Raw genomic sequence first — 7,890 nt, forward strand, 5'->3', positions numbered from 1 at the left:
CAGAGCTCATGAATGGCAGAAGTAAGTCCAATGGAATCTCTATGGTCTCATTTTGAGCCTCAGATTCCCATTGTTCCTCATTGAGGAACTCAGAGGAGAGTGGTGCACGCCCACTGGGGTCTTTCTCAGTGGCGTCTTCTTCCTCTCTTTCCTCTCCATATTCGGCCATGTTGATGGCCTTGCACTCTCCTTTTGGATTTTCTTCTGTATTACTTGGGAGAGTACTAGGAGGGAGTTCAGTAACCTTCTTGCTCAGCTGACCCACTTGTCCTTCCAAATTTCTGATGGAGGACCTTGTTTCATTCATGAAACTTTGAGTGGTCTTTATTAGATCAGAGACCATTGTTGCTAAGTCAGAAGTATTCTACTTAGAAATCTCTGTCTGTTGCTGAGAAGATGATGGAAAAGGCTTGCCATTGCTAAACCTGTTTCTTCCACCATTATTGTTATTGAAACCTTGTTGAGGTCTCTCTTGATTCTTCCATGAGAGATTTGGGTGATTTCTCCATGAAGAATTGTAGGTATTTCCATAGGGTTCTCCTAGGTAATTCACCTCTTCCATGGAAGGGTTCTCAGGATCATAAGCTTCTTCCTCAGATGAAGCATCCTTAGTACTGTTTGGTGCATTTTGCATTCCAGACAGACTTTGAGAAATCAAATTGACTTGTTGAGTCAATATTTTATTCTGAGCCAATATGGCATTCAGAGTGTCAATCTCAAGAACTCCTCTCTTCTGACTAGTCCCATTGTTCACAGGATTCCTTTCAGAAGTGTACATGAATTGGTTATTTGCAACCATTTCAATCAATTCTTGAGCTTCTGCAGGCGTCTTCTTCAGATGAAGAGATCCTCCAGCAGAGCTATCCAAGGACATCTTAGATAGTTCAGAGAGACCATCATAGAAAATACCTATGATGCTCCATTCAGAAAGCATGTCTGAAGGACATCTTCTGATTAATTGTTTGTATCTTTCCCAAGCTTCATAGAGGGATTCTCCATCCTTCTGTCTGAAGGTTTGGACTTCCACTCTAAGCTTACTCCATCTTTGTGGTGGAAAGAACTTTGCCAAGAAGGCATTGACTAGCTTTTCCCAAAAGTCCAGGCTTTCTTTAGGTTGAGACTCCAACCATATTCTAGCTCTGTCTCTTACAGCAAAAGGGAATAGCATCAGTCTATAGACCTCAGGGTTAACCCCATTAGTCTTGACTGTGTCACAGATTTGCAAGAATTCAGCTAAAAACTGATGAGGATCTTCCATTGGAAGTCCATGGAACTTGCAATTCTGTTGCATTAGAGAAACTAATTGAGGCTTAAGCTCAAAGTTGTTTGCTCCAATGGCAGGGATAGAGATGCTTCTCCCATAGAAGTCGGGAGTAGGTGCAGTAAAGTCACCCAGCACCTTCCTTGCATTGTTGGCATTGTTGTTGTTTTCGGCTGCCATGGGTTCTTCTTCTTTGAAGAATTCTGTCAGGTCCTCTAAAGAGAGTTGTGCTTTGGCTTCTCTTAGCTTTCTCTTCAAGGTCCTTTCGGGTTCAGGATCAGCTTCAACAAGAATGCCTTTGTCTCTGCTCCTGCTCATATGAAAGAGAAGAAAAGAAAATGTGGAATCCTCTATGTCACAGTATAGAGATTCCTTGAAATGTCAGAGGAAAAGAGAAATAGAGAGAAGAAGGGGAAGAAGAATTCGAACTTTAATTAGATAAGGTTCGAATTGTGCATTTAGAAGGAGTGGTACTCCGTAAATAGAAGGATGTGAGAAGGAGGGAAGAGGATTTTCGAAAATTCAATTAAAAGATTTTGAAAACATTTTGAAAATTTGATTGATAATTTTCGAAAATTGAAAGTGGAAGAGAAATCAAGTGATTTTTGAAAAAGATTTTGAAATTAGAAACTAAAAAGATTTGATTGAAAACTAATTTGAAAAAAGATATGATAAAAAAAAATATGATTGAAAGGTTATTGTCTTAAAAAGATGTGATTGAGAAGATATGATTTGAAAACCATTTTAAAAGATATGTTTTGAAAATTATTTTAAAAGATTTGATTTGGAAAATTAGTGACTTGCCTAACAAGAAAAGATATGATTCAAACATAAAACCTTCCTTAACAGAAAAGGCAAAAAATGTTCAATCAAATCATTAATTGTTAGTAAGTATCTTTGAAAGGAAAGAAATTAATTTTGAAAACATTTGAGTGAAAAGATTTGATTTGAAAAAGATTTGATTTTGAAAAACTTGAAAAAAAATTGATTTGAAAACAAAATCTTCCCCCTAGCACCATCCTGGCGTTAAACGCCCAGAATGGTATACATTCTGGCGTTTAACGCCCAAAATGCTACCTTTTGGGCGTTAAACGCCCAACCAGGTGCCCTGGCTGGCGTTTAAACGCCAGTCTGCCTTCTTCACTGGGCATTTTTGAATGCTCAGCTTTTTCTGTATAATTCCTCTGCAGTGTGTTCTGAATCTTCAATCCCTTGTATCATTGACTTGAAAAGACACAAATTAAAAATATTTTTGGATTTTTAATAATTAAAATGCAACAAGAATCAAATAACAATGCATGCAAGACACCAAACTTAGCAGTTTGTATACTACTGACACTAATGAACTGAAAATGCATATGAGACACACAAAATACTCAAGTCAATAGAATTCAAAGATCAGAGCAAGTGAATCATCAAGAACATCTTGAAGATCACTAAGACATATGAATGCATGCAATTGACACCAAACTTAGGATGAGACACTAGACTCAAACAAGAAATATTTTTGAATTTTATGATTTTTTTTTATTTTTTAATTTTTTATTTTTTGTGTTTTTCGAAAATTAAGTGGAAAAAGAAGGTATCAAAATTCTTAATGAGAATTCCAGGAATCAGTGCAATGCTAGTCTAAGACTCCGGTCCAGGAATTAGACATGGCTTCACAGCCAGCCAAGCTTCCAAAGAAAGCTTCGGTCCAAAACACTAGACATGACCAAAGGTCAGCCAAGCCTTAGCAAATCACTGCTCCAAAAGCAAGATTGATACGAAATCAACAAGCTCTTGTGGTGATAAGTTGAAACCTCGGTCCAATCAGATTAGACATGGCTTCTCAGCCAGCCAGATTTCAACAAATCATCATGAAACTCTAGAATTCATCTTCAAGAATTTCGAAAAAAAATACCTAATCTAAGCAACAAGATGAACCGTCAGTTGTCCAGCCTGAACAATCCCGGGCAATAACACCAAAAATTTGATGTTGTTGCCGGATCTTGGCACTGATGTTACCAAAGGCTTGCTCAAAACTAGAACAATCCCCGGCAACGGCGCCAAAAACTTGGTGCGCGAAATTGTGAACTATACTTTTTCACAACTCTCATAATCCCTGGTAATGGCTCCAAAAACTTGGTGCGCTCAATACCATGGCATTACACAACTTCGCACAACTAACCAGCAAGTGCACTGGGTCGTCCAAGTAATAAACCTTACGTGAGTAAGGGTCGATCCCACGGAGATTGTTAGTATTGAAGCAAGCTATGGTCATCTTGTAAATCTTAGTCAGGCAAACTCAGATATATATGGTGATGAACGAAAATAATATAAAAGATAAAGATAGTGATACTTATGTAATTCATTGGTAGGAACTTCAGATAAGCGCATGAAGATGCCTTCCCTTCCGTCTCTCTGCTTTCCTACTGTCTTCATCCAACCCTTCTTACTCCTTTCCATGGCAAGCTCGTATAGGGTCTCACTGTTGTCAGCAGCTACCTCCCATCCTCGCAGTGAAAGCTAATGCACACACTCTGTCACAGTGCTGCCAATCACCGGTGTGGTTCCCTCCCCTACCGGAATAGAATAACTCTTTTGCGTCTGTCACTAACGCCCAGTAGGTTACAGGTTTGAAGCACGTCACAGTCATTCAATCATTGAATCCTACTCAGAATACCACAGACAAGGTTAGACCTTCCGGATTCTCTTGAATGCTGCCATCAGTTCTTGCCTATACCACGAAGACTCTGATCTCACGGAATGGTTGGCTCGTTTGTCAGGCGAGCACTCGGTTGTCAGGCGATCAACCATGCATCGTGCAATCAGGAATCCAAGAGATATTCACCAAGCCTCAAATGCTTGTAGAACAAGAGTGGTTGTCAGTCACTTTGTTCATGAGTGAGAATGGTGATGGGCGTCAATCATCACCTTCATCATGTTGAAGAACAAGTGATATCTTGGATAAAGAACAAGCGGAATTTGAATGAAAGAACAATAGTAATTGCATTAATACTCGAGGTACAGCAGAGCTCCACACCTTAATCTATGGTGTGTAGAAACTCCACCGTTGAAAATACATAAGCATAAGGTCTAGGCATGGCCGAATGGCCAGCCTCCCAATGATCTAAGAACTAAAATGTCCAAAGATGATCTAGAGATCTAAAAGTGATCAAAAGATTTCTATACAATAGTAAAAGGTCCTACTTATAAGAAACTAGTAGCCTAGGGTGTACAGAAATGAGTAAATGACATAAAAATCCTCTTCCGGGCCCACTTGGTGTGTGCTTGGGCTGAGCAATGAAGCAATTTCGTGTAGAGACTCTTCTTGGAGTTAAACGCCAGCTTTGGTGCCAGTTTGGGCGTTTAACTCCCATTTGGGTGCCAGTTCCAGCGTTTAACGCTGGGATTCCTTGAGGTGACTTTGAACGCCAGTTTGGGCCATCAAATCTTGGGCAAAGTATGGACTATTATATATTGCGGGAAAGCCCAGGATGTCTACTTTCCAACGCCGTTGAGAGCGCGCCAATTGGGCTTCTGTAGCTCCAGAAAATCCACTTCGAGTGCAGGGAGGTCAGAATCCAACAGCATCTGCAGTCCTTTTTGGTCTCAGGATCAGATTTTTGCTCAGGTCCCTCAATTTCAGCCAGAAAATACCTGAAATCACAGAAAAACACACAAACTCATAGTAAAGTCCAGAAAAGTGAATTTTAATTAAAAACTAATAAAAATATACTAAAAACTAACTATATCATATCAAAAATATACTAAAAACAATGCCAAAAAGTATACAAATTATCCGCTCATCACTCCTGTAGGAACATTGAAATTATAATTTCTGGAGTAGTTTGAAGCATTGTTTTGTAGCCATTTATTGTTTGACACATTTGATGGAGGAACTCTAGTCTGATTCGTCACCCACTGTGGTTTTTGGTCGACTGTCACCACAATGTGCATTTGTTATTTAACAGGAACATTAGTAAAATCTCGACTTTTAGCTCCTTGCTCTAGTCGATCATGCCTTAATTTCTCTTGATGAACATTTTTTATACTCTTTCTGTATGAGTCAAAAGCCTTAGCAGCTGAAATGTCGAACAGAGCACTGCATCGAGGGCATAAAGCCATATTTTCTTCCTCTTCTCTTTGCCTTAGCAAAAAATCCAACAAGTTCTCTCATACTTTAGGGTAAATAGACCTCTTTGCTTTGAACATATCTAGCTCAAATTGATCATCGTTCTTGCAGGTTCGACGAAAGTCATGTTGATTGAGAAGGTCATTTCTTCTGTTCAGCAAAATTTGACTAACCTGGCAAGGATCAGAGTCGACCTTCATCTCAAGTTTGTCAACAAACTTTAGTCAACCGTCCTCAATAGCCTTTTGTACCAAATTCTTACAATTATTAGTATAATATTTAGAAGCTTGATGAAATTTGCAAAACCTTTTATTTCTCATCTCAGTCACAGATGGCATTCGTTTTCCTTCAGGGAGTACTAGCTGCTCATCTTTTAATAACATATCAAAAATTTGTTTAGCTTTGTTAGGTCGAAAGAGTAATTCTTCCTCTCCCCTCCCCCCCCCCCCAAATAAAGGGATCTTATCTATTGCCAGATTAAGAGATTGACACACATAAGGAGGTTCATCTTTCGATTCTACAACAAAAGCTGATTCATTATTTGACTCTTCCTCACTCATACAATCAACAAACTTCACCTTTTTATTAAAGAAAAGGCTTCTTTTTGTTTGACGTTAGCTCCTCTTTTTCTTTATTTAATTTTTCTATTTACTGTACTTTATTAGCTAGTTGAGCCAAGTCAAGGAATTGTTAAATCAATAGTTTCATTCGAAAATTAGAATCGAGCCTATTGATGGCCATCTTGGCTACTTCAGGTTCCGGAATAGGAGTGAAACACTTATTTCTCATATTCTTGAACCGGATAAGATAGTCATCGATCAACTCACCCTTTTCTCTTTTTATGGTAAATAAATCAGACAAAGTCACCATTTTTTCCCTACAAATTGATCACAAAAGTTTCTTTCTAATTGAGCCCAGGTATGCATCGAATTAGGTTGTAAGTTTGAAAACCAAGTGAAAGTTTTTTTTAAGTGAAAAAAGAAAATATCTCATTTTCAAATATTGATTATTGACCAGTTCACTAATTTTGAGTGTATGTCAAGCAATGTGCTCTACAATTGACTCCACTTTTTCCAGCAAATTTTGTAAGAGATTTAGAAGTTTTGACTCCCCTTGGGAGTTCAGCTTGCAAGACATAATCAAAAAAGAAGATATAAAATAAGGCTGATTTGTCACACCTATATTCAATCCCACTCTGTTCAGGATTTGCTTGACAACTTGAGCTATGTTTTGACCAAAAGCTTGAGCAGCATTGGTTGCCCTAGTTTCATTTAATACCCTATTTGGATCTTATTTCCTATTTAGTATTAGAGGAGGATTATTAGCATGAATCCCTCCTAGAGGTTGAATCAAAGATTGATTAATTGCTCCTGTAATATTATCTATTTGTCGAGCAACCTACTTTATTCTAGTATTTTATTTTCTAACATGGAGTTTAGCACCGTAGCCATTTGCTGAGTAAGCATATTTACTAAATCATGGTGGTTGTCCTCGATTTGCTGTCTGAATACAACTAAAGACTCACTTGTGTTGGGGGACAACATTTCGACAGGAATCTATCTCGACATGTCTGGAAAAATAGAAGGACGTGTTTCTCCCATGGGTAACCTACTTGCCCCATGCCTTGTGTCGAAAGAACATTTGGCATTATGGAAGTGGTTTGTGATAAAGGATACTGACCCTATATATGGAGGATTATTCATCAAGTATTGGTGTGCACCATGATTTGTCATATAAAAGTAGTACTGATTTGGTATACCTTTCGAGGGATAACCCAAAAGAGATGGTGTAGGATTATTGATGAGCGGATATTTTATATGCTTTTTTGCATCATTTTCATATAGTTTTTAGCATGTTTATTTAATTTTTATTAAGTTTTCATAGGTTTTATTGTTAAATTCACATTTTTGGATTCTACTTTGAGTTTGTGTGTTTTGGTGCAATTTCAGGTATTTTCTGGCTGAAATTGAGGAGATGGAGCAAAAGTCTGATTCAGAAACAGAGAAAGCACTGCAGATGCTGTCCAGATCTGACCTCCTTGCACTCGAAAGAGCTTTTCTAGATTTACAGAAATCAAAATGGAGCGTTCTTAATGGCTGTGGAAAGCTGACTTTTAGAGCTTTCCATCAATGTATAATAGTTCATACTTTGCTTCAGAATAAAAGGCCCAAAACTAGCGTTCAACGCCAGCCTTCTGCCCTATTCCAGGCATCTAGCGCCCAAAGGCAGAGACCAGGAGCCCTGCTGAGTTTTATGGATTAATAAAAGTACTACTATTTCTCTTCAATCCGTGTTTGATTCAATTCTAATATGTATCTTCGTTCTTCAACTTGATGAATGGGATGACCCGTGACAATCATCTTCATTCTTCATACTAAGACCGTGTGCCTGACAACCACCCGTGTTTTTCTTGGGTTCGTGTGAATACATGACTGGAAAGCATCGAACCGCCAACTTGATTATACATCTCTTAGACAGCTAATCCACGACTTCTTTGGGGACTTCTCGAGAC

At 38.4% G+C, this 7,890-nt stretch overlaps 1 non-coding gene across 1 annotated transcript; it reads left to right on the top strand.

Annotated features, from left to right (window-relative positions):
- Nucleotides 1-928: 928 nt before the first annotated feature.
- On the top strand, nt 929-1,036 carry LOC130958983 (small nucleolar RNA R71). Its single transcript, XR_009078080.1, has one exon. It is a non-coding gene; the product is annotated as a small nucleolar RNA R71 (small nucleolar RNA).
- The last annotated feature ends 6,854 nt before the right edge of the window (nt 1,037-7,890 follow it).

This window comes from Arachis stenosperma, chromosome 10 (genome assembly GCF_014773155.1).
Source record: "Arachis stenosperma cultivar V10309 chromosome 10, arast.V10309.gnm1.PFL2, whole genome shotgun sequence".
NCBI lineage: Eukaryota > Viridiplantae > Streptophyta > Magnoliopsida > Fabales > Fabaceae > Arachis > Arachis stenosperma.